A 17,066-nucleotide genomic window follows, 5' to 3' on the forward strand; every position below is an offset into this window, starting at 1 on the left:
AGGAACAAGCATCAAATGTGGTAAAACAACCCATACTTATAGATCTTTATTCAACTGTAAAACGCAAAACGTTGTATATCTGATCAAATGTCCCTGTGCCAAAATATACATTGGCGAGACACAGCGGGAAATTAGATCAAGGATTAATGAACACAGATCAGCAATTCGTACAAAGAAAATGGCCGCCCCCCTAGTGACACACTGGTTAGAACAGAACCACAAAGTGGAGGACCTTAGGTGGTGTGTTTTAGAAGCAATAACCACAAACAGAAGAGGGGGAGATATGACCAGGAAACGTAAATTAAGGGAACAGTTTTTTATGTCCAAATTCAACAGTTACAAAACGGGATTAAACAATAGAGAAGAATGGGAGAGAATTTTGTAAAAGATCTGCAGGAGTAAAAAGTGTAGGATAAACGTGCAGATGTTTCAGACATCGAGACAGGAAGAAAAAATAGCCAAAATACCCCTGGCTGCACATTAATGCACACCTCAAGGGAAGACAAACATATCCCTATGGACAATATTTTGAAAAATACTGAAAAACACCATACAATTTGCAAATAGCTCCAAACAACAAACTAATATTGAGGAAATAGTGTTATAACTCTAGCCAACATTGACGAATTGTCAAATTTCAAATGAACTTAATTATAGATTTATGAATGGGCAGTAATGAAAATTGACATTATAAACAAGCAGGCTCTATCTCCACACGACCCAGTGTGAAAGGCAGCCCCTTCCCAATCCAAAATGGCACCCAGATAAACAACAGTTTAAACAACTAAACTTAAGGCATTGAATATGGAAGAGTGCAACACAACGATAAAGCGCCCCAACTTTAAAAAAGGCTAGCAAAAATAGAAGCAACCGCTAAATAACATCGTGAAATTCCCTTAGACACAGGGCTCAGAAATAAACTCCATGCAAAACACACCAACTAAATTAGTTTTAAATAAATGCCAAAAGCACAGGGCCACGCAAGGGTTAAACAATGAGAAGCTGGGATAATAGTATGCCAACAAAAAGACTAAAATAAAAACACCCAGAACAACTTTTTCCTTCAAAGCATAGGGAATAAGAGATATGATGAGGGTAATAGATTGCACATTACAAGATGGCGGCCACGTTATGTGACCGAGATCACCATACAAAGAAACCGAGCCCGGTTGTACATCCTGGCACCGGCGAATAAAGTGAGCGCATTAGAGGTGTTTTGAGTAAAAAAGTGAGCACTGGTACAACAAAAAAACAAAAATACGCTGGTACTATAAAAAGCAAAAATACGCGAGTATTATATAAAAATTAACACCGAATAGAGACAATTCAAAAAAGTCCGTAAGAGCGCTCCGTTTTAAATGGTCTAATGCCGTAAATACACGGAATTGATATAAGACAAGAAGAAACCCATTCATAGATACCTAAAAGAATAGAGAGACCCACAATCACAAGGAACAGTAACAAGTATATTAATTAAAAAAGGCACTACAAGATGGCGACCGGTGTGCCCAACCAAAAACATCCATCGAATGCAACAGATGGAATGATTAACCACAGGTGCAAGCAATTACCCAACAAGATGTAGTATAAAAATGAGGGTTTAGAACAGCAATCATTCATTCCAAACGAGCCCAGGAAGGTGGAGGACGCCGTGCAGTTCAGCTATCCTTGACAGGTGAGCAAATGAGAAAGGACCCCTCTGACTACCAACAACATGGCTATACTTAGGCACTCCCTAAGAGTTGAACTAAGCTAAAATAATTTATAACAGTTAAAGTTAACTTAAGAGTAGAGTATAGCAAGGCAATGCTTGACTAAATGTGAGTATTTTCTGATTCTCCCTGATAGAGTGGACCGCTAATGTGATAAAAAAGCCCCACAAAGAAGAAGCTATAAGGAGAAAGAAATAAACTTAAGATGTATTCATTCTAACCATACAGGTAATAAATTTCCCCTGTAAAGTAGAATTGAGTGACAGAAGTTAGGACATTAGAGTAATAAATATAACAAAATGTATTTCACAGAGTTAATGGTGGATGAAATTATCAGAAGGTAGCTCCCAGAGGCGTCCTCCATCACTCTTAAAAGACCAAGAGTAAAGCGGACCGGTAAGAAATGTCACGTTAAATTTAGACTAAATAGAGACTCTAGACAGCCAGTAACATGCTGTTTTAGTTGCAAAAAGATGTTGAATGTTAGAGCAAATACACTAGATAACCAGTGGTATAACCAGAACATAACCTCTTAACAGGACTGAAGCGTGTCCCCAATCTTTACCAAAACAAGTGACGCTCAACCAAAGACACTTGCACAAGGTAAAAAATTTTTGGAATAAGTTCATTATAGTGCAAAAACAACAGTTAAAGTAAAAAACAAGCACAGTTATCGATCATGACCTACGATACAATTTTCCTTAGAAATAAGTGATAAGGAAAGACAGCGAGCACAAGAAGAAACGTGTTCAATCTGAAATACAAGAAAGATCACCAGGATGTTCGCACCTGGGTAAGTTAAAGGGTTCAGTTTGAAATTTAAAAAAATCAAAGAACCCACCAAGGCGATATATCTACCCTGAAAGTGAGAACCTGTAAGGAGTAGAACACTAGGTGTCTAAATAATAACAATTAGACCCCCCATAACACAAGGGATGTATTCCATCCTTGGCGTTCTGTTAACAAAATGAATGCCAAGAAACCGCAGGGCGCTTGTATTGATGTTCATAGTTACCAAATATTAGCTAAGTCTAGAAATGTTATTAAATATCTATGTGCAAATGTACGAAAATATGGGCCTAACATTATGTATCACTGTATGTTTTCAGAGTAGAATAACTGAATCGTGAACGAGTCCTTGAAGAAGGTGCAAAATAAAGAGGCACCGAAACGCCGCGTCGACACTTTTTCGTTCCTATGTCCCAGTAATTTTTAACAAAAACCATTGTATAATTGACAGTATAATGTTTTAATAATAATTGTTTTAAAATGATGAATGTTTTTTGCGTTTGTAAAAACCTAGAATAAATTTGTAATTTTGTAAATGTTGTGACTTATTATAAATTGTTTGCATTATGTTTTTTAAATAAATAATTGATCAATATTTTTATACAACAACACTATTGTTTCATGTTTTTGCTGATACTTGTGGGCACCATTTTCATTGAAGTGTAAATTTGGTAACTACTGTAACACTACAAACCCCCTTGCTCCTCTAGGGAAGACCCCTTGACTAATTAAAAATTTGATAAATAGTGAATCCAGGAGAAGGAACTCTGAATTTTTGCTATTGTTGACCCAATCCTTTTCCTGATAGAAAGGGTAGCTCCCAGACAACCTATTTTGTTTATATGCACAGTTCTTGAACTGGGGAGTTTTGTTCTCTCTTTCCCCTGAGTGGGAGGCGTGATTAAGACACGCAGGTGTTCCTAAATTAACAATGGACACTTTCAAAGTCTTTAGTTTCTCTGAAGACCAATTTAATAAGTTAGTAAATAGCTCTGATAAAAATACCAACACAATATCAACAACCAACTCCGATACAGAGCAATGGAAAGAACTCTGGAATCTCAAGAAAAAGACAATTAGGACCGAATTACATTCGGACTTCCTCATTCAATACTGTAAGAAAGGAATGATACCTAAAGGTTTACAGGTGAGAAATGAGCCCAGCCTATTTGTAAAAAATGAAAAGTTTGTAGAGACCTGGACATTCATAGCTAACAGATGCAGTAGGGACTGGCTCTTATTGATTATAGAGACAGCACAAGCTACGCTAATTATAGAAAAGGTAGAGCTTGACGAAATGGAGAGAAAACTAAAAGATAACACCACAGTAGAAGACGCAAAATTAAAACTAGAGGAAATCCAAAAAGACCTGGATAGTTATAAAGATTACCTAATTAATAAGAAAAGCAATAAGTTTAGGAAAGACCTCAACCAATACAAACCTGAATTAGTGTACCCCTATCTACAGAAAGATTATTTTGAAAGACCAAGAGAAGACTGGCCGAGTAAGAACAACTGGCAGACTAACAAACGCCAAAATTCTAGAAAAGGAGTAACATTCTCTGACACGTCATATACCAGCAGCGAATCAGAGAATGAACTCACACCGGCAGACCATACAGAACAAAATAAAGAAGGTCAACAAAAACAGAATAGAGAGAGTCTAGATTTTTTAGACAGACGAAAGGGAAACCGCAGTCAAAATCCAAACCCGAACCCCCGGGGACGGGGGAGGGGGAGAGGATACCACCAGATGAACCAGGGCCAACAACGTCCATATATGAAGACCAGGAGCCAGAAAACCTGGGACTAAATAAAAACACCAGAGCACCAATTATTAACCTATCCAAGAGAATCCTAAATAGGGAAGAAACAAAGATTTTAGAAAAGGGATTGGGTTTTGCGATAGCAGGACCACCAGATAAATTTACACTTGAGAGGGACGTGCAGAATTTTATCCGTAAAATTAGACTTAATAAATACTTTGAAGGTAAGGACAGAATACCATCAGAGAATAAATCTGGTCTACGCCCCAAGTCCATGTGGACGCCGTCCAGCTCTATGGTTAATAAAAATGTGGAAACATTTGAAAAAGTTATTAGCAGAAATATAGAGGAGATATTTGAACACAAAATTTGGACCCAATATAATATCTCAGTAAAAGAAAAAGAAGCCCTCAAAAATCTGGAAAATGACAGCACAATCACTATCAAGCCAGGAGATAAAGGCGGGAGTATAGTGGTACTGGAAACATCAGATTACGATAGAAGAATGAATCTTCTCCTTGACAACCCAAAACATTATGTCAAATCCAATACACTAGAATGGCAAGATTTAGGAAAACGAATTAAAAATTTACTTATGTTAGCAAAGGAAGACGGAATCATCAGCCAGGAGGAATTTAACTTCCTCCATAACGAGACACCCACAATTCCAGCAATATATGGACTACCAAAAGTCCATAAAGACATCAATGACCCCCCAATGCGGCCAATAGTCTCGAGCCTGAACTCACTAACAGAGCCCCTTAGCAAGTATGTGGATAAGTTCATCCAACCAATGGTCACTGAACAACCAGCATACATAAAAGATACCACCGAGATGATAAAGAAAGTGGAGGGCATTGAATTTAACTCAGGTACACAATGGTTAGTTACGCTTGACATAGAAGCACTGTATACTAACATTCCACAAGACGATACAATCAAGGTAATTAAAAAAATGTTAGCTCAAGATGGGGAAGATCTATCAGAACACTCTATATTTATAATAGACTGCCTAGAACTGATCCTGAAAAATAATATTTTTTTATGCAAAGAAACGATGTATAAACAAACGAAGGGCACCAGTATGGGGGCTACTTGTGCCCCCAGCCTGGCATGCCTATACGTGGCAGACTTTGAGCAAAAACACATCTTCAATACATCAGCACCCTTCTACGAAAATATATCTCAATGGTCTAGGTTTATAGACGATATATTTTTCATCTGGGAAGGCAGTGAAGAATATTTAACTGAGTTCATCACTTGGCTTAACTTAGGGGACGAGAACTTAAGGTTCACCTCCGCATACAGTAATGAGATGTGCAATTTTCTCGATATAACGATAAAAAATGTGGAAGGCACCCTTGCAGTGGAGTTATACACTAAACCATCTGACCGCAACACTATGCTCCATTTTAATAGCTACCACCCTGCGAACCAAAAGAACAACATACCCTTTGGGCAATTTTTAAGAATAAGACGAAATTGCACCACTAAAAATGAATATGATAAACACGCAGGCAATATGATCAACAAATTTTTAGAGAGAGGATACCCTAAATCAATGGTAAAAAAGGCCTACAAGCGGGCAAAATATTATAATCGGGAGAGTCTTTTCGAACAGAAAGTAAACCAAGATAAAACAACCAAACCCATTGTCTTTGTATCCAATTTCTCCTGTATATCCAACAAAATAAAAAATTGTATTAACAGTAATTGGAAATTAATTAATGAGGCAGGAGAAGTACCGATGCCAAAACCCATATTTGCTTTCAGGAGAAACAGGACAGTAAGAAACTGCCTTGTACATACATACCCCAACAGAAACAATAGAAATATGATTAGAACCATAGACGGCTCGAAACCTACTGGTAATGTAGCCTGCGGAAATTGCACAAACTGCACCCTAATAATATCAGGAACAAGCATCAAATGTGGTAAAACAACCCATACTTATAGATCTTTATTCAACTGTAAAACGCAAAACGTTGTATATCTGATCAAATGTCCCTGTGCCAAAATATACATTGGCGAGACACAGCGGGAAATTAGATCAAGGATTAATGAACACAGATCAGCAATTCGTACAAAGAAAATGGCCGCCCCCCTAGTGACACACTGGTTAGAACAGAACCACAAAGTGGAGGACCTTAGGTGGTGTGTTTTAGAAGCAATAACCACAAACAGAAGAGGGGGAGATATGACCAGGAAACGTAAATTAAGGGAACAGTTTTTTATGTCCAAATTCAACAGTTACAAAACGGGATTAAACAATAGAGAAGAATGGGAGAGAATTTTGTAAAAGATCTGCAGGAGTAAAAAGTGTAGGATAAACGTGCAGATGTTTCAGACATCGAGACAGGAAGAAAAAATAGCCAAAATACCCCTGGCTGCACATTAATGCACACCTCAAGGGAAGACAAACATATCCCTATGGACAATATTTTGAAAAATACTGAAAAACACCATACAATTTGCAAATAGCTCCAAACAACAAACTAATATTGAGGAAATAGTGTTATAACTCTAGCCAACATTGACGAATTGTCAAATTTCAAATGAACTTAATTATAGATTTATGAATGGGCAGTAATGAAAATTGACATTATAAACAAGCAGGCTCTATCTCCACACGACCCAGTGTGAAAGGCAGCCCCTTCCCAATCCAAAATGGCACCCAGATAAACAACAGTTTAAACAACTAAACTTAAGGCATTGAATATGGAAGAGTGCAACACAACGATAAAGCGCCCCAACTTTAAAAAAGGCTAGCAAAAATAGAAGCAACCGCTAAATAACATCGTGAAATTCCCTTAGACACAGGGCTCAGAAATAAACTCCATGCAAAACACACCAACTAAATTAGTTTTAAATAAATGCCAAAAGCACAGGGCCACGCAAGGGTTAAACAATGAGAAGCTGGGATAATAGTATGCCAACAAAAAGACTAAAATAAAAACACCCAGAACAACTTTTTCCTTCAAAGCATAGGGAATAAGAGATATGATGAGGGTAATAGATTGCACATTACAAGATGGCGGCCACGTTATGTGACCGAGATCACCATACAAAGAAACCGAGCCCGGTTGTACATCCTGGCACCGGCGAATAAAGTGAGCGCATTAGAGGTGTTTTGAGTAAAAAAGTGAGCACTGGTACAACAAAAAAACAAAAATACGCTGGTACTATAAAAAGCAAAAATACGCGAGTATTATATAAAAATTAACACCGAATAGAGACAATTCAAAAAAGTCCGTAAGAGCGCTCCGTTTTAAATGGTCTAATGCCGTAAATACACGGAATTGATATAAGACAAGAAGAAACCCATTCATAGATACCTAAAAGAATAGAGAGACCCACAATCACAAGGAACAGTAACAAGTATATTAATTAAAAAAGGCACTACAAGATGGCGACCGGTGTGCCCAACCAAAAACATCCATCGAATGCAACAGATGGAATGATTAACCACAGGTGCAAGCAATTACCCAACAAGATGTAGTATAAAAATGAGGGTTTAGAACAGCAATCATTCATTCCAAACGAGCCCAGGAAGGTGGAGGACGCCGTGCAGTTCAGCTATCCTTGACAGGTGAGCAAATGAGAAAGGACCCCTCTGACTACCAACAACATGGCTATACTTAGGCACTCCCTAAGAGTTGAACTAAGCTAAAATAATTTATAACAGTTAAAGTTAACTTAAGAGTAGAGTATAGCAAGGCAATGCTTGACTAAATGTGAGTATTTTCTGATTCTCCCTGATAGAGTGGACCGCTAATGTGATAAAAAAGCCCCACAAAGAAGAAGCTATAAGGAGAAAGAAATAAACTTAAGATGTATTCATTCTAACCATACAGGTAATAAATTTCCCCTGTAAAGTAGAATTGAGTGACAGAAGTTAGGACATTAGAGTAATAAATATAACAAAATGTATTTCACAGAGTTAATGGTGGATGAAATTATCAGAAGGTAGCTCCCAGAGGCGTCCTCCATCACTCTTAAAAGACCAAGAGTAAAGCGGACCGGTAAGAAATGTCACGTTAAATTTAGACTAAATAGAGACTCTAGACAGCCAGTAACATGCTGTTTTAGTTGCAAAAAGATGTTGAATGTTAGAGCAAATACACTAGATAACCAGTGGTATAACCAGAACATAACCTCTTAACAGGACTGAAGCGTGTCCCCAATCTTTACCAAAACAAGTGACGCTCAACCAAAGACACTTGCACAAGGTAAAAAAGTTTTGGAATAAGTTCATTATAGTGCAAAAACAACAGTTAAAGTAAAAAACAAGCACAGTTATCGATCATGACCTACGATACAATTTTCCTTAGAAATAAGTGATAAGGAAAGACAGCGAGCACAAGAAGAAACGTGTTCAATCTGAAATAAAAGAAAGATCACCAGGATGTTCGCACCTGGGTAAGTTAAAGGGTTCAGTTTGAAATTTAAAAAAATCAAAGAACCCACCAAGGCGATATATCTACCCTGAAAGTGAGAACCTGTAAGGAGTAGAACACTAGGTGTCTAAATAATAACAATTAGACCCCCCATAACACAAGGGATGTATTCCATCCTTGGCGTTCTGTTAACAAAATGAATGCCAAGAAACCGCAGGGCGCTTGTATTGATGTTCATAGTTACCAAATATTAGCTAAGTCTAGAAATGTTATTAAATATCTATGTGCAAATGTACGAAAATATGGGCCTAACATTATGTATCACTGTATGTTTTCAGAGTAGAATAACTGAATCGTGAACGAGTCCTTGAAGAAGGTGCAAAATAAAGAGGCACCGAAACGCCACGTCGACACTTTTTCGTTCCTATGTCCCAGTAATTTTTAACAAAAACCATTGTATAATTGACAGTATAATGTTTTAATAATAATTGTTTTAAAATGATGAATGTTTTTTGCGTTTGTAAAAACCTAGAATAAATTTGTAATTTTGTAAATGTTGTGACTTATTATAAATTGTTTGCATTATGTTTTTTAAATAAATAATTGATCAATATTTTTATACAACAACACTATTGTTTCATGTTTTTGCTGATACTTGTGGGCACCATTTTCATTGAAGTGTAAATGTGGTAACTACTGTAACACTACAAACCCCCTTGCTCCTCTAGGGAAGACCCCTTGACTAATTAAAAATTTGATAAATAGTGAATCCAGGAGAAGGAACTCTGAATTTTTGCTATTGTTGACCCAATCCTTTTCCTGATAGAAAGGGTAGCTCCCAGACAACCTATTTTGTTAATAGCTGTCAAGATGTCATCTTCAATCTTACTTTTGGAACGTGTAACTGCTGCTACTAAGTATGTCGCAACTGCGGTCTTCGCTGCTTCATCAGCAAGAAAATTACCAACAGCGTGTTCCCCCCGCTTTGGTGACCAAGAGTATGAATTACAAACACGAGTGGGAGCTTTTCTTTAAGCTCAACCACTCGGACCCATAGCATTTTGTGTTTAATCGTGCTACCTTTGGAATCGCGATAGTCATTCTGAGTCCAAACAAGTTGTCATTGTAAGACTGAACACAGTAGTAAGAGTAACTCACAATAAGAGTAGTCACACAAGGGTCTGCGTACTCCAGTGCAAGCACCAGAGCACATAGCTATGCCAATTGGGCGGTACAGTCCCCCAATGTCTGTGTATACACAACATCGGACCTGAACTCTCCATTCACCATAGTACCAACCACAATTGTGCAGGCCGCAGAATGAGCATGTTTTGAACACCGTCGCCGGCTGCGCCGAGCCGTCAGTGTATATGATACAATGGAAGCTCCAGCCGGCGCATGGTCAGACGAGCAGGATGAACAAATTCATACTGCAAGTACTCTTGTGTTTGTATAGAGTAGTCAAAAATGAACGTGACATCCGGAGATGTCAAGGACTTGTCCCATTGTATCCACCCCGGGTGCAAAGCTTTAGAATTCAGGACACTGGCTTTCATCACTGTCTCCAAGGCAGGATACGGTGTAACAACCAAAATGTGTTTCCCATGCGACAGTGCCCGTTCTTTCAGAATCACCATCTGCACTGCAGACAAATCTTTTTTCACCGCGGAAAAACGCATTTCAGCCGAAGTGTACGAGTGTAACTTATAAGCTATAGGGACTGTGTCACCCTCATTAAAAGTCAGGTGCGTGAAACCAACTGTGCCTGGCACAATTCTTATCACCAGGTTTGTGTAGTTGCCACGAGTCAGTAGGAATTTAGATTCAAGAAGATCAGACTGCAAAGATCGTAAAATTGCAGAATGTTCTGGCAGCCGGCAAGATTTGATAAAAGTAGGTTGTACCAAGGCATAAAGTGGCTTGATACACTGGGCATATCCGGGAATGTATGTACTCCTGAAATAAAAAAAAAACAGCAAAGATTGTAGTTTTTTCAGAGTTGTCGGAGCGCGCAGTAGGGCGCATTTCTCCAGGAAGTGAGGTGCTAAACCTCGACCTTCATTGTTGTGGTATTAGCCTAAGAACAACACTGTGTACCCTGCAATGTGTGACTTTGCAAAGTGAAATTTGTAACTGAAGTCCACAAACATACAAACGATCCAGTCCACGCGACACAGATGCAGCCATAATTTGTCATCTGTGAGATCAATGTCATCAACATACGAACATGCATCAGGGTCGAGTCTCTCCAGAAGAGAGACAATGCGGGCAGCAAAGACGCCTGGACTGTTCTTGTAGCCCATAGCTAATCAGGTGAATGCTGTCCATTGACTACTAAGAGAGGACAGGTAATGGATAAAAAAGCCATTGGATATGTCAAGTGTGGTTTTAAAATGCTTACACAAATGACTATCCACAAGGGTAGAATTGTGAGTATTTTGTACCACGCAGGTCCGACAATGAGAGTTTAAGTGCGGGTAATCCAATACCAAACGGTACGAGCCATCAGGCTTTGTCACTGTAAAAAGAGGATTATTCTTCAGAGACACACTAGTTTCAATTACACCTTGATATTCCAATTGTTCAAGGATTTCTGCCATGGGAGCTTTCGCTTCATGTCCCATGCGATATTGAGGTTAAGGCTGTGGCATAGACCACAATGGTATCTCATGTCTGGGAGAAAATTTGTCCAGTCAACACTGAGTACGGTACAACGCCGGTGCAAGCACCTTAGCCCACTCTTCTGTAAAATTCAGGGGCTGCTCCCCTGCTCCTTTGGAACTGTGTGCACGAAAGCAGCGAGGATTACCTCCTCCCTTTGTGGAGTGGACAGAACGAAGGGCAGGGGCCAATCAGCCTCTGCTAACAAAATGTCATAGGTAGAAGTCAGATTTTCCCAAAATACCCCTTTTATAGTATGTTGTATGTCACCTTCAATTAAGAGGACTATTTCATAAAGTCTTTCAGGGAAAGCCACTCTAGTGTCAGCTGTCTCAACAGTAACGAACATGTCAGTTACTGTCACCTTCAGAAATGGACGCAATGCTTCCCGCACTACTGTAATTTCAGCTACGCTGTCTAACAGTGTCAGTGAACATGTAAGGTTCCGAAGCTGTGCTCTCACTATCCGTGGTATACCTCTCTGTTAAAGTGGCAAATTTCTTCTTCTGAAACTGGGGTATCTGACGTGGTGAGTCGTCCCACTTGCCTTTACTGTTGGTCTTGCGGGCGGCTCTCTGGTTTGCTGGGTACCCTGATCTTTGCCGCAATCTCCTCTACTGGTGGGTGTGACCAATGTATCCTGCAAAGACCGAGGAGAATGTTGATCAGGAACCTGAAAACGATCAGGTGACTTAATACTAGCGCGGTCGCTCAGTAGACTCAGGTATTGGCGATGCAGGATGTGCCCCTTGTTTCTGTTGCTTATTTCCCTGTTTTGTATTCTTATTCCAATTTTGCTTTGGAAAAGATCTTTATCAGAAGATGCCACCTTAGTTTGCTTCTGTGCTGCTGTTTTAGCAAAAGGCTTAACAACCAAACTATTGTGGCCAATGGTTTTATAAGCAACAGCAATGATTTTCGGTAACTGCCGGGTCTTATCGGCATCGGGGACTGCGCGTAAAGCAATAGACACCTGGAAGCTCACAGCATCCCCCTTAACATTAGCAAGGACGAGATCGGAAACACCCTCAAACGCTCCAACGAGTCTCATTCCCAATTCAGCAGCCGCCTCTGCCCTGTGTTCATCTTAGACAAGCTTAATGACGGAGGGCAGGACAGCCAAAGCACTTAGTATAGACTGTCGCAAGGATCTTACTCCATGTCTCACAATCATCAACCTCTGTTATTAAGTCTTTCTGCAAACTAATGGTCAGAATCCTGTGCTTCTCAACAGGAGACGTATTAGGAAATACTGCTTCCAGCTGGTCAAATTTCTCAGCAAGCCAAAAAGGTAAATCATAGAGCCCGGTGCACTGTAACCAAAGAGGCATAGAGCACACTCAACTCATATATAGTGACATCATTGTGACACGGATGCGGCGTGTAACCGGCCAAGACCGGCCGCGTGACCCCTGGAATGGACAAAGGGCGCAACCGAACCGCAGTCACCGATTGGGGAAGGATGCCATTAAACCAAATGCGATGCTGCCATGCAGAATAGGAATCTCCAGTGTCCTATATGGGACGTAGTTCAAAGGTACAGCTGTGGGAGTATAAGTGTTAAACAGATCAGAATCCGCATTTACTGCAGTAAAGGTCACCCATGAGTAGAAAATCTCAAACGGTGATGCCGCTTCAGCACTAACCACGAAAACTAATGCCATGCCATCCACAGTGACGCCATAGGTCTGCAAACGATTGTGGACGGCAAGCCTACTATGTTGGGGAATCTCAACGTCAGCCATAGAGACACAGGAGATAAAAGGTACAATGCAAAATAAATGTAGCACTAAGGGTAGTAACTTAAGTAAGAACCTTTTTAAATTATCAAGCTTGAAAGGACCTATGGAACTATAGGTACGTTAAACCGTCACCACTTTCAACTGGAAACAATAGTGAGGGTGTCATGGACTGTTATAAGCCCTACTCGAATGTCTCAAACATAAGATCACTACGTTAGGTGCACTATGTTGCAGGTATTCTACTCACACACAGAACTGTGCACCGAGTCCCAGGACATCAGTGAATTGTGGTGTACCAAAAAACTCACCTCAGTACCTAGAACCCCTAGCCGACTAGCAACAGTGTCACATTAGCTCTTCGTCCTACAGCAAAGGTACCAATGATTAGACAACCCAGAACATGCGACTTAGGTTCTCTCAGGAATGGTGGGAATCAAGAACACTCTTTTGTTATATTCTCATACCAGTCCACAACATGAGTAATGAAAGAGATACAATAATGTTTGAAATATTTATTTTAATGCCGTGCTCTAAGATGCCGTTTTTTTGCAAGAATAAACAGACATGATTAAAAATAATATGGTCAACATTGTTACAATTCCATAAAACACCAAAGGAGAAATCATATTATAATGATGGTGGGAACAGGTTATATAGCACCTTGTATGCCACCCTCCCTAGCTAGGAACTATTTTTTATAAAATATAGAAGGCCTCTTAGGCTTGAATAGGGGAGCCCATAACTCCAAGATCAGCAGAAGTGAATCACATCTGCATCTGCAATAGCTCTCTGTCTCTCTGGAAACAGGCTTCCTTCTGAGTGTCTAAATCACACATGCAGAGTGATATTAAAGACGCCAGGATTTCAGCTAGCTGCAGCTATGTGAATGTAATGTCTGGTGCATGAGTCGATCAGCCCGAACAACACCGAACATTGTTTTGATAACCCTGGAGGTTTCGGCGCTCACTGTGCATACTAAGGTCGAGCTGTAAGTCTAAGGACGATGAAAACAAGCCATTCTCATGTGAAGCAATTCACACAGCCTAACTTACAACAACAGTTACATATAGTGTTGTGTGGAAAAGCAGCAAAAAGGTAAAATGGCATTTAAACTTGTAATAAGCCTATGCTAACATAGAAATATGCGCAAGTAAGGTCCAGCCCTCACTACATTCTCAGACCTTCCACTGCAGTGTCTGTGCACAGTTTTTACTGCAATGTCGACTTAGAAATGCACTCACATGCCAAGCCCTAACCTTCCCTTTCATTACATGTAAGTCACCCCTAAGGCGGGCACCACACTCCACACTGCCTTGCTTCACTCCACCACCCTGTTCTCACAAACATCATTGCGACATGCTGACCCTGACACCCGTGACTGCCCATTGGTTTAGGGGCACCACTCTTAGGTCATTCTTAGCACTGCCCCGTCCCCCACCGCAGTCTGGGCTGACGTACGGTAGCTCCCATCAACTGACACGGCTGCTTGCACCGTGATCTGTCAGCACCACAACGACCACCGACTCACTCTACACCTCAGCCCTGGTCTCAAAGACACAGCTGGATGACTGTCATATAGCCATTGCCTGCACCACACCCTGGGGGCACAGAACGCCTCACCGCTATGCTTGACATCGCAACCGCCAGGGCTCGGCTGACCATAGTGGGGGGCACCAGGTGTTTCCCCGATTGGCCGCCAGGGTGGTACCCAGTTTTGGGCCCCTAGGGGTCCGTTTTTTTTACCAGGGGCCTGCAATAACGGCCACCTGTAACAAAATCAGCTGAAACTAGCCCTAGCAAACAGCTCAGCTACAGTCCCCCCCAGTTTGCCAGGGACGGTTTTGGCAACCGCAATGGTTGACATGTACTGCCTGCACTGACGCCGTCAGTGTTAACTCAAGGTCCTGATTACAAGTCTGCTGACACTAACGCCGGTCTGCACCGACGGGGTCAGCCAGAACGGTTGGACGCTGTTGTGTTCAGCACCGCGGTAGCCCCAGACGGAGCTACCGGCTTAAACAAACTGCATTTTAAAGTCATTCTTACAAAGTGCATATTTTTGAATACTATACGTTGACTCTTTTATAATTTTGGTCTTGTTTGCACAGATAAATGTTGGTTATTTTTCTAAAACGGGTGTGGTATTCTTTTGTAGTGTTTTCACTGTGTTAATGTATGTTATGTGCAAGTGCTTCACACACTGCCTCTGAGATAAGCCTGACTGCTCGTGCCAAGCTACCAAAGGGGTGAGCAGGGGTTATTTCAGTAGTGTATCAGCTTTATCCTAACTAGAAGGAAGGGTATCTATTTGAACAAAGGTGCAAGCCACTGCCAAGTATAGACCCCATTTATAACAATTAATAATTACTTAACAAGTTATGCAATTGATTTTTTTTATATTTCAAAACACTTCCCATCCTTTTTCTCAACAAAACCTATGATCCATAAACATAAAAAAGTAATCAAATACTAAACAAGTAAATATAAAACAAATGTAATAAATACATATTTTAAAATGTAACCCTTTTGGAACCATTCCGTCATGTGCAAAGGGACACTAAATTCCTCTGCTGCAAACAGCAGTGATTTCCTTTTTTTGGGGCCTTGGGAGGCGGGTAAGAGCTTCCCCAACCTCTGAGGCCTGTTTTGCACTTTCAATGTAATGACGATCGCACGCATTCGGTTCTGATGTCATTACATTGAAAAATGAAACTGAAACGTGGTTTCAGTTTCATTGTTTCGGTGCTTTGGGGCTATCTCAGTCCTCGAGCACCAAAAATCTTGGTAGAGGAATTACTGGAAAGGCAATGGTATCCTTCCATACTGGATCCTTGCTTGGGGATCACCCCAGGAGGATGATCCCTGAGCAGGGATCCACCCACTAGCTATCAGGGAGGGAGGAGCAGCTCCCTGGGCAAGGGCCTTTGCTCCCCCATTTTATTTTGCCATAAACAGTCTTTCTGACCCCCCGGGAGAAAATGGGGCAGTGGCCTACAATCCCCCTGGGGGGGGAGAAAGCAAACTAGATTGCAGGGATTTCTTTTTTATAGGCCAGGGGTAGGGGCTGCCCAGAATGGGCATGCCAATCTGCTCACCCTTCCCCCCCAAAAAGGCTAAGGTTATATAGCACCTTGTATGCCACCCTCCCTAGCTAGGAACTATTTTTTATAAAATGGTCCCCTGGGAGGCAGATGGGGAAGACAGCCCCTGATCTGCCCCGGGGGGCAGAAAGCACACTAGGCACCTTTTTTTAAAATACAATGAGGTGGGGGCTGCCCAGAATGTGAATGTGCCAATGCCCCATCCCCATAGAATTGCTACAATCCTTCTGCCACCCCCAGGATGCAGATGGGGCAATAGCCCCTTATCTTGCCTGAGAGGGGCAGAATGTCCACTAGGCAACAGGGATTTTTTTTCTCCAAATTTCAGGATGGGAGCTGCCAAAATAAGCATGTCAATGCTTCCACCACCCAAAACAAATGCCACCATATTTCTGCCCCCAGGAGACAGATGGGGTGGTTGCCCCTGATCTGCCCCCCAGGGGAGCAGAAAGCCCGTTTGGCACCATGGATTATTATGTATTTTTTTAAATGTAGGGGGGCTCCACAGAATGGGCATGCCAATTCCTTTACCCAGAAAACGTTTGGAACGTCTTTCTGCCTCCCCTGGGAGGCATATGTGGGCAATATGTCCTTATCTGCTATCGGGGGGGGGGTACCAGGATTTTTTTTTCAATGGTTAGTGGTGGGGCTGCCAATGCCACCACCCCCTTCAAAAAATGCCACAGACTTTCTGCCCACAGGAAGCAGTTGGGTGCAATAACCCCTGATCTGACCCCTACGGGGCAGAGGACCCACTAGTTGCCAGGGATTTGTTGTAAGGACTGGGCACACATTGTTAAGTTAGCATCGGCTTATTAGAAGTTTAAATGCCATTTTACCTTTCTGCCGCTTTTGCACACGACACTGCATATAATTGTTGTTGTAAGTTAGGTGGAGG

This window comes from Lissotriton vulgaris, chromosome 3_1 (assembly GCF_964263255.1).
Source record: "Lissotriton vulgaris chromosome 3_1, aLisVul1.2, whole genome shotgun sequence".
Lineage (NCBI taxonomy): Eukaryota > Metazoa > Chordata > Amphibia > Caudata > Salamandridae > Lissotriton > Lissotriton vulgaris.